The sequence below is a fragment of the Pteronotus mesoamericanus genome, unplaced genomic scaffold (genome assembly GCF_021234165.1).
Source record: "Pteronotus mesoamericanus isolate MK-2021 breed Mesoamerican mustached bat unplaced genomic scaffold, CSHL_Meso_final contig_29, whole genome shotgun sequence".
Taxonomy (NCBI): domain Eukaryota; kingdom Metazoa; phylum Chordata; class Mammalia; order Chiroptera; family Mormoopidae; genus Pteronotus; species Pteronotus mesoamericanus.
Window position 1 is genome coordinate 3,947,394 of NW_026555123.1, and position 17,436 is coordinate 3,964,829.

Genomic DNA, 17,436 nt, shown 5'->3' on the forward strand with positions numbered 1-17,436 from the left:
TTTGTACATTGTCCACCAGGCCATTGGTGGCCGCCTCTGGCTTTGTAGCCTTGCCCCTCCTAGCTCACCATTGAGACGTGGTTTCTTTAGGACTCTGGTCTTCTAACCCGCAGAGCGGGGCTTGAGAACTGGCCGTGCACAGACTACATCGGACTTACTGTTTGTTTGGTCCCACAAGCTTGTAAAATAATTTTGAATGAGTTGACGATATTTAAAATGTAGGAAATTTCACCCAAAAAAATCTAGATTTCTACTTTCTCTTGAAAAACCAGAACACCAAATGTCACTAGGTCTTCGAGTCCCCGTGGGCCCATCGCAGGAAGGGGAGTGGACGGCCGGCGCTCACGGGCTTCGACCGGGTGGCAGATGAGGGTCCTCCCTCGGCCGCTGCACCTGCCGGACCCCCGCCGCCCTTCGCCTGTTGCGTTTCCCTCGTCTGCACAAGCTGACCATCCCGACACAGCGCGCTGGGGGGTTCGCAGAACCCCAGCGTCACTGCGGTTTCCGCTGCGGTCCGTGTGCCGGCGCCTGCAGACCTCTGTGGCCAGTCCTGACATTTTACTGCGCTTCTAGGATATACCCCCAAACCTACGGCCCCTGACAAGGGGCGCCCCTCGCTCTGCTTGTTTCCTCCCATCTGTCCCTCCCCAGCAGAATCCTGGACGAGCACATGGAAGGGGGAAGCCAAGTCCCTACTCAGGGGTTCTGGGAAGTGCAGGGCAGAGCTCCCAGCCGAGAAGGGAGAACTCAGCATAGGCAAAAACGGAGCAGAGAAGATGCCCCAAAGATCTTGGCAGCCACAGTGGCAGCGAGCAGGGGCAACTAAAAAATCTGAACAGAGATACTTGTTAGAAAGAAAACCCCCGGGAGCTACAGACGGTGCAGAATTCTTCACCAACAAGCTTCGAGAGTATTTTCGCAGCAGCACTCAGCAGCGAAGGAGCCCTGCACAGGCTGCCAGTCAGAGGCTCCATCCAATTAGCCGGCAGCTTCTAGACACCCCACGTTGTCCCAGCCCCACTCGGAGAGGCACGGCGAGGGCGGAGAAGTGGCACGGAGCCCGGCAACATCGGGCAAACACAGAGAAATGCAATTCCCCAAATAACGAGTGAGCGGCAGTCGGCATTTGGAAGAATGTTTTCAAGGGGAAGCTCCCGAACCCCAGCGTCCAGTGGCGGGTGCAGGAGACGGGCAACAAATGCCCCGAGCGGTCTGCACCCAAACTCGTGGGGTCACGGGTGGAAAACCAGTACCAAAGGCTGGGAGCCTCAGGTCCCCAGGGCCATCGACGGGGACAGAGATCTGGGTGACGAAAGGAAAAGGACCCGATGGAGATAAACATACCCAGGGGCAGCGGCAATGGATACAGACTGATGTAACATTTCCAAAGTGGTTTTGTCTGACTTGTTTGTTCATCTGTTTAAGATTCTCCTGAAGTGCTTTGCATTTTATGGGCAAAAATTAAACCTCAACGAAAACCACAAGTGTCATTCATTTATATTTTATGACGATAGCGTGGGGATCAACTGGGTTTTTTTTCAAAACTGTTATATATGACCTCAGTGTTAAATTAATCCAAAGCTTTAACAATTAGGAGGAACATATAAACAAGTTTATAGCAATATGTAATAAATCAATATAATATGCAGAATTTGCCAGAGAGCTATCACACCTTCAAAACTTTGTCAAGACATCCAGAGTAGTCAACGGTAGGGAGACAGAAAGATTTGTGGCTGCTGGGGGGTGGGGGGTTTGGGGGTTTGAGGGGGGAAAGTGGGGGTCCCTGCTAACGGGTACAGGATTTTTGCATGAGAAGATGGCTTTGCCTTCAAATTCCTGGTTGCGATGCTTGCACAGTTCTGTGACCTTCTAAACACCATTGAATTGTACACTTTAAATGGGTGAATTTTATGATATGTAAATTTTATCTCAACAAAACTGCTATTTTAAAAAATTACCCAGTTAATTTAAATGGAAGTATCCACTTAATTTCAAGGTTGTTTTAGTCTTACAAGAATCAATTAATAAAAGACATTGTTACATTTTAACACATTCTAGTTGTGTACCCGTATTTAGTCTAGATTTCTACACCCTTAAATACCAGTTTTGATGGTGGTAACAATAAACCAAGCATTGAAATTATAGCTCTGAGAAATTCACTCATTTTAGCTTCAGGAAGAAAACAATTTTTTCATGGGTTAAAAATATGGCATACCTTTTCCCAGTCGTATTAGTGTAGCAACTACATTATTACCACAGAGATGACCGGAAAAGGAGTCAGAATTCTATGGGAAAAAAAACAACGAACAAGACAATTTACTCATATACATTTCTTTTAAAAGTACTCAGAAACCCCTGGCTGGGTAGTTCAATTGGATAGAGTGTCCTCCTGATAAACCAAGGTTGTGGGTTCAATCCCCAATCAGAGCTCACAGAAGAAGCAACCAATGAACGCATCAATAAGGGGAACAACAAATCGATGTCTCTTTCTGTGTGTGTGTGTGTGTGTGTGTGTGTGTCTCCCTCCTTCCTCCTCTGTCTTTCTCTAAAATCAATAATACATACATACAAACATACATACATAAAATTACTAAGAAAATTCTCAGACTAGGAAAATGTTAAAAATCTCAGCCTTATACATACTTCTTTTGTACTAAAAACATTTCACATATAATTACAAGAACAACAACGAAATTCATATAAAAATTTGACCGTAAGAGGGAGAATAATTTTCATCCCACCTGTCTGTTAGCACACTTGAACAGTCTTAAGGAAATTAATTACATTGTCGCATGTTTTTATTGGCGTGCTGCCAATTTCTGTCAGCACAGGAATTAATTTTTTTTTTCCTTTTTAGTGTAGAAGCATGCTAGGAAAGAGAATGATTAGTGCGTGCAGGGCAGCTTCATCTGTGGCAGCATTTTAGAGGGTCTCGTTCCATTTCCTCCAGGAAATGACAAGTGTGCAACCTCTTTTGGCAAATATGTTTATATACACTCCTGCTTTCTGATAAGGGCGCATTGTTCGTTCCCTAAGGAAAACTTTCATGCCCAAAATAAATATGCTTCATTTCCCACTTAGAAACTGAGTATAAAATTAAGCCCTACCATCTGAATGCTTACTTTCTTCAACTAACTGACATTATTTTTCACAAATTACAGTTTTAAAATTGCAGCTTTTCCTTTTAGAATGTGGAAGAAAAGAGCTCACTGTGTCTTTTCTCCTTAACAAGATCTTTTACAAAATCCTCCGATCTTATTCAGGTGCCTTTTCCTTACGGTTGGATGTGCACCTTTATTTATTTATTTTTTGCTTCAGATTTTAACTTGATAATTCAATCCCTCTTGGGGCGGTGGGGGAGGGGCATTTGAGAACTTATGCAAGTACTTTGTTGTTTACTGATGGTACATCTCAAGGTATAATATGAAACATGCCACGGCAAAGGTGCATATACACGTATATGGATGGACGGATAGATAGATATAGACATAGACAGGTGATAGATGATAGATGGACGGAGATAGGGAGCACTTTGGGGGAGTGTTCCCATAACCCCCCAAAGCTAAGTGGGGCTTAGACAGACAAATGTTACTGATAGTTTGCCTTCAGGGAGACACATTCTGCCCTGCCTTGGGACTGGCCAGATGATTTCAACGTGTGCCAACAACAAAAATGAAAAAACGGAGTCCCCGCTTCCCGTTCATTCTCCATCGGCCTCGCCTGCTCTGGTCCTGGCGTCCTACAGCCTGCGGCCTGCAGCTCCCAGACCCCCGTGGGCCCGGCTCCCCGCTGGAGCCGGCCGGGCCCCTGGGAGCGAGCAGGCACTGGAGGAGAAAGAAGGGAGGTATTCACAGGCTGCTCCCCACCCCGCACCCCTCACCCACCCCCCACCCTTCCAGCGCAGCTCCGCTCTCCAGACCACCCAGGGGAAGCCGGGTGGCCCTACCAATTCCTTTCCAGCCTTGAGCTCCAGAAGCTCCAAGACCTCCCCCTGTCCTCCTTCTGAAGGGGCAGGAGGGCTTCCTTCCTTTTGCCGCTGGGCCAGGTGCCTCCCTCACCTGCCTCCTCCCCACCTGCCCAGCTTGGCAGGCAGCCCCATGGTGGGGGGTTGGGGGGAGCAGGCTCGGGCCAATGGTCTGGGGTGAGCTCTCCTTTGCGGGCCCAGGACCCGGCTGCACAGGAACCACGGGGGTTTCCCATTCACGCCCGATGTGGGGTCGATCAGTCCTTACTCGTACGGGGAAGGGAGGGCGAAGACCCCCAGGGACAAGACAGCTTCTCCCCCACGGCCTGATAGGGCTGCTGCGCGGTTTGACCCACCTCGTTGCGTGCCCTTAAGAACACAGCCGTTGCCGATGCTGCGCCTGAACTTCGGGCCCTTACCCAACACTCCCGAGGGCGTGCACCTATTTTCGTACCTAACATAGTGGCTACGGCAGGTTCATGGTCTCAGGCGGGGAACAGGCAGCAAAGACACGCCCCTTCCTCTGCCAACCTGGCCGGAGGGGGAGCCGTCCACTCCGTGCCTCCTGTTGGGACTTGTCTCTGGGACCACGGGAGCCCGTGGTATGAGAGCGCGTTCTTCAGCTGTGTTTTTGACCAGGAGTCTGCTACCAGTACGCTTGTATTTCCCTGAACACTGGGGAGAAAAGTCTAGACTCAGATCTGCTACAGTTTTGAATTAACAAGGGAGCTTACTCTAGTTTTATAACGGAGACGGTAATTATAAGACCTGAGAATCACTAGTCAATGTGTTAATCATCACAAGTAGGCACATAAATTCAAATTCCTACGACAACGTATGTGTTATTTGGAGTAAATGTAATTTCGTATAACCAATATTTAAATACATAGTTTCTTATAGTAAATATACTTAAACATGCTTTGATGTTAGCATAGTCTTAAGTTTATAGGTTACAACTGTTAACCCAAAAAACCCTTCATATTTAGAAGCTGCATATCACAGAAGACTTTCTTATAAATGTTCACAGACACTTACAAGGAATCATAAATGCGTAGAAGAGACATAAAATTTGTAGAAATGTAAAGGCTGAGAGTTTTTTGTATGTCCTATTCTTAAGCACTTAAAATTTGTTTTAAAGGCATGTTTGTTTGATTTAAGTAGGAAATGTGTACACATGCTGTGAAATTCAGAAGAGAACAAAAGGCTATCTAAAGAAAAATGCTTCCCACCACAGTGGCCTCCTCACCAAATTCCCCTTCACTGAAGTAACTGATGCTAATAATTTCCTGTATATTTCTCAGAAAGATTTTGTGCCTAAATCAACAGGAACATGTATTTTGGGTTTTGTTTTGTTTTTGCATAAATGGTACCACATACTCGAATTGCATTGTGCAGTTTGCTTTGTCCACGTCTTATATTTTGCAGGCTGTCTCCCTTCAACGTGGAGCCGGCCCGTTTTTCTTCTCAAGTGTTCAGTTGCAGAGATGCAGGTGTGGCCTAACTTGGCTCCTTTGTAAAACCTCTCTCGCGATTGGAGCCTTGGGGTCGCTACTCCTCGGTTCTGTCTCCCTGGCCTTTCCCTTTCTGTGCATCAGGTTGGCTTGTTCGTTGCTCCTTTGCTTTCGCTTCCAGCGCAGGGAAGATAAAAGGTGGCGATGGCGATGGTGACGGTGACGACGGTGGTGGTGGTGGCGACCTAAGGACACGCGCGTCGGGGGGGCGGGGCGTGCTTCCATGGGGCGCTGCTCGGGGGTGGGCTGGCAAGTGCGATTCCACGACCCGCCCTCCGGGGAGGGGGTGCGTGGCACTTGCTGATTACGGCGTCAGGGCCGATTTCAAGCTACCGACGTGGCGTCCCTGGACCGAGAGCTGGGAAGAGACGCCCTCCGCCCCGCAGGGGCTGCACCGGACAGACAGGCTTCACCTCCTCACCGTCGGAAGCCGGGGAGGAATGCAGAAGTGATTCACTTAAAAATGTGGCTACTTTTGTTCGAGTATAAGTTACCTAATACACTGTGTGCAATTACAGTTGATAAGCAATATCATATTAGTTTCAGATGAACCACACAGTGACTAGACTTTATACACTTTTACAGCATATATTTGAATAACAGTTTGTTAATTTTTAAACTGTGACCGTCGGCTCTCGCGAACTGGTGGGAGCCGCCCGAGCGCGGCTGTCTGTCCTCGCTGAAGAAGTGCCCGTGTCAGCGTGTGCCCGGGACGTCTTCTCCCGACTCACAGTCATCTCGGGGTTAACACGTCCCAAGCCACCGTCCTGGCCACGCCCACTCCTCACCACACCTGCTGTGTGCCCAGCCCCTAGAATGTCGCCTGGCATGTACCAGCATCTGAGCAAATGTCCACTGAATGAGCAGAGGCATGAATGCGAGGCAGACTGTTTTGGAAAAATTTATCTTACTTTTTATAGGGTTTAGCTTTCCTTTGTCTTGACCCAATCAAACGCATTCAGTGGGTCCTTATTTCCTAGAAAAGTGTTTACAACTTGTAAGCTACTGAACCCGCAAAGGGCCCACATGCCAAACGCTGTGCTGTGTCTGGTGACATAGGAATATCCATTTTTTCTGTCTGTAGATGCTTTGGTGATAAATACAACACACACTTATTTTAAACAATCATTGACTTTATAGCAGCTTTTTGTCATTATATAGTTTTTCAGGCAAGTCAAAATAGATGATCACAAATGAGTGCTTGTATTGAGGGGGAAGGTGGGGGAAGGAAAAAGCTAACCTGAGGGAACAAGTCCAAAATCAGTTGCAATTAATTTTAAAACTCACTAATTAAAATTGCAATAGTTGATACCCATAGTACAAAGGCGTGTACTTGGCTTTGTGAGAGAGAACGTGAATAAGACCCGTTCTCTGCTGTACAGAATGCTAACCTGCTTGGGGGATAGACACAATTCTAAATAACCCTTCCGTGAGCTCCAGTGTGAAAAGTGTGGCTGTGGGCGAAGGCGCACCCCGGATTCAGAGAGCCAGAGCGGAAGGAATCCCATGGCCGAAGCTGCAAGGATGAGGCTGCAGGGTGCACTAGGAGGGTAAGGTGCAGCCAAGTCGCTCTAGGTTAGGCTGTCGCCTTTGGTCTTTGCTCCGGCAGTAAAGAGCAGCCGCTGAAGTTTTTTGGTCGCATTCAGCAATTATCTATGAGCACCCACGATGCGACCGGCAGCGAGCCAGCTACTAGAAATGCAGTGGTCACCGAGCGAGACAAGATGCTGCCTCCCCTCCCCTCAGTCTTTGAGCAGGAAGATAATGTCATCTGATCCCTGGACTCGGAAGATAAATCTGCAGAAAAGATTGACTATTTTCTTAACTTTTGATCATTTGTAAGAGGAAATTATCTTGGGCAGATAAAATGTTTTTGTTATTAAGAATTCCCCTCACCTGTAATTCCCTCCAACCCCTTGTGTAGAGCAGATAGAGTCTAAAAAAGTCTTTTCTTTATGGAGACGGACGAGGAGCAGGAAGATTGTTACGAGTCGAATTGTGTCCTCTGAACATTAACATGTTGAAGTCCTACTCCCAATACTTCAAAATATCACCTCACTTGGAAATAGGGTCACTGCAGGTGGAATTAGCGAAGATGCCATTTGGGGCGGAGCCTAGTCCATCCTGACCAGTGTCCTTCTAACAGGGGAGGTTCGGATGCAGCCGCACACACAGAGGAGGGCGCCACGAGAAGACGAGAGCTGAGATCGGGATGAAGCTCTACAAACCAAGGGTGCCAGAGGTCGCCAGCCCAGCACCAGAGGTAGAGGAGAGGCATGGACAGTTCGCCCTCACAGCCCTGAGAAGGCCTCGGGCCTGGTGACTCCTTGATCTTGGATCTGTAGCCTCCAGAACTGCGCGGTAATAAATGTCTATTCTCACAACCACTCAGTTTGCAGAGCTTAGTTACAGCAGTTCTTGCAAGCTAACAGGGAGATGAAAGCGAAGGTGTCCCCCATTTAAAAGATCACAGAGAGAGGCCCTCATTGGCTCGGTGAAACGAGGCTGAGTGTCTGTGCAGTCGCACAGGCTGCGTGGGAGGTCGAGGGGAAGACGCGGAGCAGAGGGGAACTTGCCGGGGCAGAGGGAAACGTCGGATAGGAATTTTCCGCCAGATCTTTACTGCGTGCTGCGCGAGCTCATGCCCCGGCTCCCCGAAACGTGTTCAATACAGTCCACCTCGTCTGCTTTCTCAAGCGGCTTAGATTTGAAGTTTGGGAAGGAAACAAAAGGCTGTCCTGGCTCAAGGTACACGCAACGACAAGGACAAGGTTTCCCAGGAGCACGGTCACATCTGAATTCATTCCACAGACGTTTATTGAGCACCGGCTGTGAGCCGGCTGCAAGAGCAGGTGTGCAGAGATCAGGCACAAGGAAGGGAGATGCAGCCCCTGTCCTCCCGGAGCTTAAAATCTAGTGACGGAGCAGACAATAAATAACTCGTCACCCTTCCGTTGGTTTGAGTAGTTTCACTTATACAAGTAACATCATGTAAAGGCAAAACATAGAACACTGTGATACGTTAATATGACCTCGACTGGAGGGTCCTTGAAACTGAGCTGGGGTCGAGAAAGAACTGGCAGGCGGCAGTGACCCCGCGTCGGGATGCGTGGTGATGGCGGGCGGCCCAGACAGGCAGAAGCGGCTGGCGCGCGCTCCCAGAGGGACCAGGCCGCTCAGTGCCTCTGAGAAGCCTGGCGAGGGCCCTGAGTCTGTCGCTCAGGGAGGGAGGCCGAGAGAGGCAGAGTGTGAACTTGGAGGGAGGAGCAGAGACCAGGCGCGCAGACGGCGTGCTGAGCGCGCTCTAGGAGAAAGCTCTTTCCCACAGGGTCAGGGTGACCGTGCGCAGAGAGAGCAGCTACTCCGAAACGCTGTTTAGACTGAAACAAAAATCCGGGCAAAACTGTAAGTCCTCCGTTTGCACTTGAAACACCTAAGTCGGCCACAAACTTGAGGTTTTATGCTTCCTTTGCTCTGAAGCTAAATATTATGGGTTGTAATACGCCTGACCCAAGCCTTGACATCCCTTGACAAGGAATCTGGAAAAGGAAACTAAATCAGTGTTTTATTTGCTGTCACTCTAAGGAACACGGCGTGCACCAGCAAACCCCTGCCACCCGAGACAAGAGTAAGTTCAACTCACTCACTCTATTATCAATATATTAGCATCTGAACTCCCAAATTCAGGAACGGTGTCTGTGGAGTTCATCACAGCACCTCCCCTGTCACCTAAGACAGTGCCTGACACATAGTTAACGCTCCATGGATATTTGCGGAATGAATAGCTGCACTCAGGGTTAACGCAATCTGTCATTACATAGATTTTTGTCTAATTCTTCACTCCAGAGAATTCCATGCACCTGCCCAATCTACTAACCCACATTATTCCCCCTCGTTGGGCCCATGTAAGGAAATGACTGAGCTTACGTCACTCCTTGAAGTCTCTGAGAAGTCCTCTATGACCTTTGTGGATCTATGGAATTCACAATGGCTACACTGTCTATTTCTTTGACTGATTACAGGGCTTTTGAACTGAATTCCTCAACAAAAGTGTAGAAGCCTTTCTGGTTAAAGAATTCTTATTTCAGCACACACACACAAATGAAGAGCATAAAGACAATTTAAACGCTAGCATATCATGATCAAAATTCTCAAGATAGACCACAGAAAAAGCCATGTGCCTGACAAATGTTCAAGGGCTGTGATTAAAAACAAATGATAAGCTCAAGGTTTTGTAAAGTCATCCAAAATCAAAACTGAGGCTTTAACCTCATTTAGATATCTTTATTATGTTACAATGTGCCAGAAGGACTGGATGACTCCCCAGAGTGCTAGAAGCATACGTCTCTGAGCTCTGCTTCGAACCACGCTGATGTATTGTAGTGCTGTCGTTGCTGAAGTATTCCATATTAAAACCCCGTGTGTGTGTGCATGCGTGCAGAAAAACATATGGGATACTGCTTTGTTAGGCATTTTTCTCCTGATGAGTCAATTAGCAATACATCATCACACACCATACCGACTTCGCCTCCACGTGAGGCCAATCTGTGTCTTTCCTTGAACACGGTAAAAGCAAAGGCAAAAAAGTGGGAGCGAGCCCTTATTTCACGCTTTGGTGGATCGCTTCCGCCCACGGCCACCGATGGAAGACGCGTCCACTGCAGGATGGGAGGCGCCTCAACCGTTTCCAGCCCAAGAACCATTTTGGGTGGAAAAAAAGTGGCAAAAATAGCAGAACCATTCGAGGCAGTCGTTGTCCTTTGTCCTCATTGCACCTGAGAGGATATGACCAACAGGCTCATGAACGAGTAGGTGGCGGGCTGTGTGGCTGGGGCATTTCAAGACTCGGGAGATTCCAAGGGGATCGACTCGAACTTGTCGCTACGCTGCCCTGAACGCAATCACCATCATCTGTTTGCAGTTAGCACGCCCGTCTGTAAGTGCATCCCTGCACCAGCCGAGTATGAATACATCAGAATGATTGCATTTGACTGCCTTAATTTCCAAATTGAATCATCACAGACTACTTACTTAGTTGATTCCATTCAAGCAGCACTAAGTTTTTGAGGCTTACTCTCAAGCGCAGCACTTTCCTGGGTGCCTCAGGTTTATAAAAGAAAGAAGAGGGTTGGGCCGCCCCCCCCCCCCAACCGTGAATAGGGGGCAGGTTCACTGGTGAGGTAAGAAGCTCGCAGAGAACGCACCGGGAAATCACACAGAAGAGTACACACTATATTTGCCGTGTATAATGCACTCCCACGTTTTGTGCGTATTATACACACCTGTTATTACAGCCATGGTTTGTAATCATTATACCTGTGTAGAGTGCGCTTTCTTATTTTTCCCTCCGAAAGTTGGGCAAAAAGTGCACATTACGCATGGCAAAATATGGTAATCAGGAGCCGTACCATTTGACAGGGACCACGCAGGAAATCCTGTCTCAACTGAACAAGTCCCGGAGCAGCTCATGACCCGAGGAGGACCCAGCAGAGGTCTGTGAGGGAGGGACAGAACTGGGTACCAGGCGGGAGGAGGAAGGTGTTTTTGACAGAGGGATATCCACGCTGGGCACGACAAAGTGACAGCTCGCCCCGGCGGGTGTGGCTCAGTGGGGCGGGTGCCAGCCTGGGAACCAAAAGGTGACCCGCACGGTTCCAAGTCAGGGCAGGGGCCTGGGTTGCAGGTCAGGTCCCCAGTTGGGGGGGCATGTGAGCGGCGACTGATCAATGTATCTCTCCCACGTCGTGTCTCTTGCACATCGCTGTTTCCCTCCCTCTCTCCCTTCCTTTCCTCTCTCTCTCAAAGTAAATAAATAAAATGTGAAAAAAAGAAAGAAGTGAGAGCCAGCCTGGGGGTCAGCATGCGGACGCCCACCGTGCGGGGAGACCCACTTCTAGCGCCCCACCTTGCTGCTCACGTGGGTTTGAAACCACATCAGCCATGAAGCTCCCGGCCCCCCCACCCCCGGACACCCTGGTCCCGAGGATCACGACCTGTTTGTAATAGCTCCTGTCACGTGGCTGTGGCTTTAGGTTACAGGTGCCTGGAGGGGTCTAGCAACGCCGCCTTAGGTGCTATGGAAACGCACGCCAGTGCAATTACAGGCTCCCGCATGGCGAGGCTCCCTGCAGCCGAAGCAATTCTCCAAGCTTTTGTAACATGGGTTGCAATATATCCACGATGGCTTAGCTATGCAAAATATTATACCTTTATTTACTTTGAGTAATCTCGTCTCGTCCTTGAGCCCCCACTGCCACTGATAATTAAAGGAAAACAGTGTCTCGTTAAAATAACTGTCCCCTCTCGCTAAAAGTCTCTTCATCAATCAAGACTTTTAACTCTTCGTCTTATCGCTAGACATTCCCTGCTGCCGGACAGGTCTCCTCCGCCCTTTTTCCTTGTCAAGATCCTTTCCGAGCAGCGAGGGAAGCTTCTGCGTTACGCACACCCTGGTGTGAAGGAAGAGAGGGGCCTTCCGACTCTGCTCTGCTCTTGATGTGTGAGGCCCGATACCGCTGTCACCGGCCCATAGGGCGACTGAGCACTTGAACAGTGGCCAGGCCAAACTGAGGTGTGCTGTCAGTGTGAAATGCACACTGGCCTTCAAAAAAGGCTTAGGAAAACATATAGGTATAATATTTTTATACTGATTACAAGTGGAAATGAAAATACTTTGAATATATTGGGTTAAAGACAATAAAATACATTAACTATTAAAATTAATTTCACCTTTTAATTCTTTTACCTTTTTAATGTGGCTACTAGAACCGTCTAAACTGCATGTGTAGCTCACCCTGCCGTTTCGCTGGCCAGCACTGTCTGGGGGCCTCCGCCCCGCGGCCAGGCCACCGCGCTGTCTCCGGGCGGCGGGCCCCAGGCCTGTGCTCCGAAGGGCCTGGCCTTGCGTGGTCACAATACGCTGATCATGGTCTCGGTCCCCACTGCGACCTCCAGCTGCAAAGTCTCCACCAATTACCGCTTCCTTTTCCCAACGCAAGCCCCTTTGATCTGTCGATCTGCGAAATTGTGATTTATAATAAGAAATGTACACACGCTCTGGTTTTCCCCCTTTCTGGCGCAGAGCTGCTAAAACCATTGGAATTTCCTGTGAGGCGAGCCGATGAGGCTTCTCTTGCTAGGTTACTGGGTGACTTTGAGAACTTCAAGGATGGGAACGTTCTGTCCCAATGTTCTAGCCACCCGGAGAGGGCCTGGAAGTGAGTCACTCTCCAGCGGTCAATGATCGATGACATAATCACACCCAGGTCCCGAAGCCTCTGTAAAAACCCAAGGCCGGGCTCCAGAGAGCTGCTGGCTTGGGGCCCCCTGCGGACCCGGGGAGAGCGCGGGCCTGGGGAAGGCGGAGAAGCTCACGCCCTTCCTCGTGCCCTGGGAGGCTCTTCCCTCCGGCTGTTCCTGAACCGCGTCCTTTTGTAATAAACCCATCATCTAGTTGGTAGAATGCTTCTCTGGGTTCTGTGAGCCGCTCTAGCAAATTAATTGAACCCCAGGAAGGGAGGGTGGGAACCTCTGAGTTATAGTCACTGGGTCGCAAGCGCAGGCGACACCCTGGACCTGTGACTGGCATCTGCGGTGGGCAGGGGAGGCGGGCAGTCTGGCCGGATGGAACCCTTCACCTGGCAGGATGGGAGGCAGCAGCAGACTTGAGTTAAGCTGCAGGACACCCAGCTGGAGCCTGGGAACCGCTGGTGGCAGCGGGGGAGCCCCCCGCCCCTGCCGGATTTGGGGGTGGAAGCGTTATGCTCCCGTGGCAGCTCCGCGTCCTACCACGGAGTGACAGGTGGACGTCACAGGCTGAGGATCACGTGCCGGGATGTTGGTCTGGAAGCCTCGCGCGGCCCTGCTGAGCGGCGTTCCAGAGCTGTGACAGAGGAAGCAGCGAGGCAGACAAGCCTGAGGGGTCTCCGCCGCCGCCCCTGCCACCCGGGGGTTCCTGTCCCCTCGCCACACCCTCCTTGGCCCTGGGCCCCAGAGGATGGCTCATCAAATTCACTCTCCGAAATTCAGTTCTGCTTATCGTCTCTGCCTCACCTGCCTCCTTTGCAGCCCTCAGATCGAACTCCCTCCCCTCTTCCTGCCTCGCAGGCATTTCCCACCCGTCACCCTCTCGGCGCTCGGAGTTCAAACTCTATAATCTGGTTCGGGAGACCAGCTCTTGACATTCCAAGGGAGCTTGGAAGACAGGCTGCAGAGCCACCGAGCTGCCCTGGAGAACACGGCATTGTCACCAATGCCGGTGACAGAGCCGGTGACACACACGCACGATTGCTACGTCTACCTGGGCTGTCCGAGTTTCCCGAAATGCTGTGACTCTCTACGGAGCAATCGCTTCTGGGCTTCCCATAAACTATTTCATTCCTTCCTTTAATACACAGGGTCTGGCACAAATAATGCCCCTTTTGTATTACAAACTCTTTCATTACAAAATCATAAGCATGTCATTCCATAACAATATTGCACTCAAGTACACCATGTGACATTTTAGGTGAAATGTTTAAATTAAAACTATAAATTATTACATCCATGCTATTACCCTACCGACCACACTCAAGCAGGCCTTACTTCTGCTGGACCTTGTATGTTAAATAATATATACATAACACATATTCATTTAAAAAATTAAAATGGGACAAAAAAAGCCAAGTAAGAAAAGGCATCCAAGATGCTTTTCCATACCAGCATCCAATGATAACAATTCTGTGAGTCTTTCCAGATACTCTGATTCCAGATTACTGTGCTTTGTAATCAGTTTTAAATACATGGGGTAATTCTATACTTGCTGTCTTTTTCCACTGATAGAGTCTTGTGAGTATATTTTCACATTGATTAATGTAGAAACCTCCGTTCATTTTAATGGCCATCGAGTATTCCATTGTAGGATGTACCCTAACTTTCTTGTCTAGGCCCCTATGAATGGACTGGGAGGGGCTAAAATGAACGGAGCCATGACAGACATCCCGGTAGACATGTCATCTTGCACGTGTGCAATTGCTCCTTGAAATAAATTTCAGAAGAGAGACTGAGGGTAAAACTGTGTACATTTTCTATTTTCATACGTTGTGTCAGATTACCTGGTAAGAAGGTTTTATTTTCTCTTCACTTCTTATGACAATGGGTCACTCCAGTCTTTCAAAACTTTACAGATGTGGAAATTGTAACAGTTGTTTTTAGTTACATGTCTTTGATTATTAATAGAGAGTTGAATATAGAATTAATATAGTTTTAATATTTATGTACCAAGTGTATTTCTTCATGTATCACTGTCCTGTTAAAACTTATCACTGATTTTTTTAATGTTGAATTGTTTTTTTTATAGATTTATTCATTTGTACATTATGGCTATTACTTTTTTGACATGTGTTGTGAATTTTTCCTAAGTTTTATTCATCTTTCGGCTTGTTTATTTTTCTCCATAAAGATGTTTTATCATGTATTGCAGTTTCCAGTTTCTGTGATTGTTTCTGAACAACTAAATATAAATATATACACATATTTTCTTCAAGTTCTTTTACATTTAAGTGTCTTTCCTAAATCACTAGCTGTTTAAATATCATCTTTTGTACTACTGGTTGGAATATACATTTACCACGTAATAAATGCCCATGTATAAATTTGGTCCTATTCCTAGACTCGTCAGTGTTTTCTGTAAACTTGTTTCTGACCCAATAAAAAACCCTTTTTTTAGAAATCAGTAGGTTCACAGTGCATTTTAACGTATGGTGGGGCACAACATAATCCCCCCAAGTCCCCCTTGGGTGACTCACAACATGGAGTCTTTTGCTCTCTGGCTTCTGGTTGAAGCTGGGCAACAAAGAGGTAGAAAAGGTTAAGGATCGTGAGGTCTAAGTACGCCTTCTACCAGCTGCCCACTTGTGCGGCCCTGTGAACGGCTCCCCCCATCAAAAGCCCTGCTCCTAAAAGCCCGCCCTTCCGCTCAGCTTGCTATATTCTGAGTTTCCATAACTGCTGACTCTCATTTCCCCTTCCGCCCTGGGAGTGACCACGGGACTCAGCTCCCGGTCCTGGGCTGTTGCCCTCAATATTCCAATGTCCCTTATCTGCTGTCCCAACCTTGATAAACAGTTCCTTTGTTACCCTCTCCTCTCAATAACCCAACTCGAGTGTATCATCTGTTCTCTTGCTGGGAAAATCTTACTGATCCAAGCAATGGGAGTGACTATTTCTATCTAATCCTGACTTCCGCGGGAACGTTTCTAGTGTTCCGCCATTAACCGTCCCACGCTATAGCTACATCCAACTGTCCCTGCTGTTCTTGAAAGCCTCTGCCCCACCCCCGCAACCGAGGGCCTCACCTGTCCCTGCATCGGCAGGCGTACCTGTGCTTCCTTCCCTCCTCCCCGCCTCTCCCGCCAAAGACAGATCCCCGCTGCTGCCTCAGCTCAGCTCCTCCGGCTATGCCCAGGATCCCATCCCTTGACTGGCCTTGGGGATCCTGGGCTACTCGCTCCGGGTTGCCAGGTTGAAACATTTCACGCCCGTTCCATCTGGGAGAGAAGTCCCCATTGGCTCCAGTCCTCTCCAGCTTCCAGCCTCTCTCTTCCTCTTCACATTAAAAGTCTTGATCTCGACTGTGCATTTACTCTCCCACTTCCTCTGCCTTGAACTTCTCTTGCAAGATGCCTGGGTCAGAGGTGGACAGAGTGAAGAGAACAAGAGGTTTCTTTGGAAGTAGCATCCCTAAAATAGAAAAGTGGGCAAGAAGGGAAGCAGATTTTGCCTCCCCGTGACAGAATGAGACTTGGCATAGGGGCAGGAAGCACACGATCCAGTATGCAGGTGAGTGCTTGGAGACTCGCACACCTGCAACCTGTGTAACTTCATTAACCAATGCCACATCAATAAATTTAAAAATTGCCACCCTAAAACAGGCTTCTTGGTGATATCGATTACCTTAAGCCGGTTATTTTTAAGAAACGAAAGGCCCAGGAAGAACCTGTGATCTTCCCCAGAACTGCCTGAGAGAGTTTGGACGCGGGAGCAGCTCCAGGAGGGCCATTGGCAGAGCGGACAACTGCAGTCGAACGGGAACCAGGGGCCAGAGACGGCGAGGGGCCCAGCGAGGCCTGTTTAATCCAAGTCTCCTCTGTGTCCCTTTGCTAGAGATGGCTCAGCAAACATCTACCAAACATTTGCTTTTAAAAAAAGATTTGATTTGATTTAGAGAGAGAGGAAGGGAGGGAGGAGGAGAGGGAGAGAATGTCGATGTGCGAGAGAAACATTGGTCAGTTGCTTCTTGCACGCCCCCAACCAGGGACCTGGCCGGCAACCCGGGTGTGTGCCCTGACCAAGAATTAAGCCTGTGACATTTCTGCGGAGCAACGCCCAGCCCTCTGAGCCACACCAGTCATGGCCTAAACCTCCGCTTTTCTGCTTCCATGTGGATTGGCTTCCTCCCCTTCAAGTCCCAAACCACCAGCCCTTCCTCCTTCACCCCAGAAGGCACAGTGGCCCCATTGCCGATTCTTCCTGGGCCCCGTGTTCTTCTGGAGCCCCTGTACATACACATGTAATTAGCTGTGGTTATTATTTTCTCCCGTGATTGTCTCTCACGTCTCTGTGACGGTTAGACCGGCCGAAAGAACTAACAGGAAAAAGAAGGGACGTTTTCTCCTCCTCCGCAGGAAGCAGCCGGATTCAGGCTTGGAAAGCCTTCAGAGGGTGCCGCAAGTCTGAAGAATTCTTGGCCGATCCAATGGGAAACTCTGGGGCAAAAATTGCTCTTTCAAGGAGCCCTGGGCTGGGCAGACGCGTCCTTCCTTTAGCCCATGCCCTTGTCATGCTCCGTCCCTGGCTGTGGGCTTGCCAGTAAGGTCTGTCTTCTGCCCGAGAGCGGAGGCAGCTTCCAAAGGCACTGAGAGCTGCGCTCTGGCCGCACGGCGCTGCTGATCCCTCCGGACTCAAAACCATTCTCCTCCAACT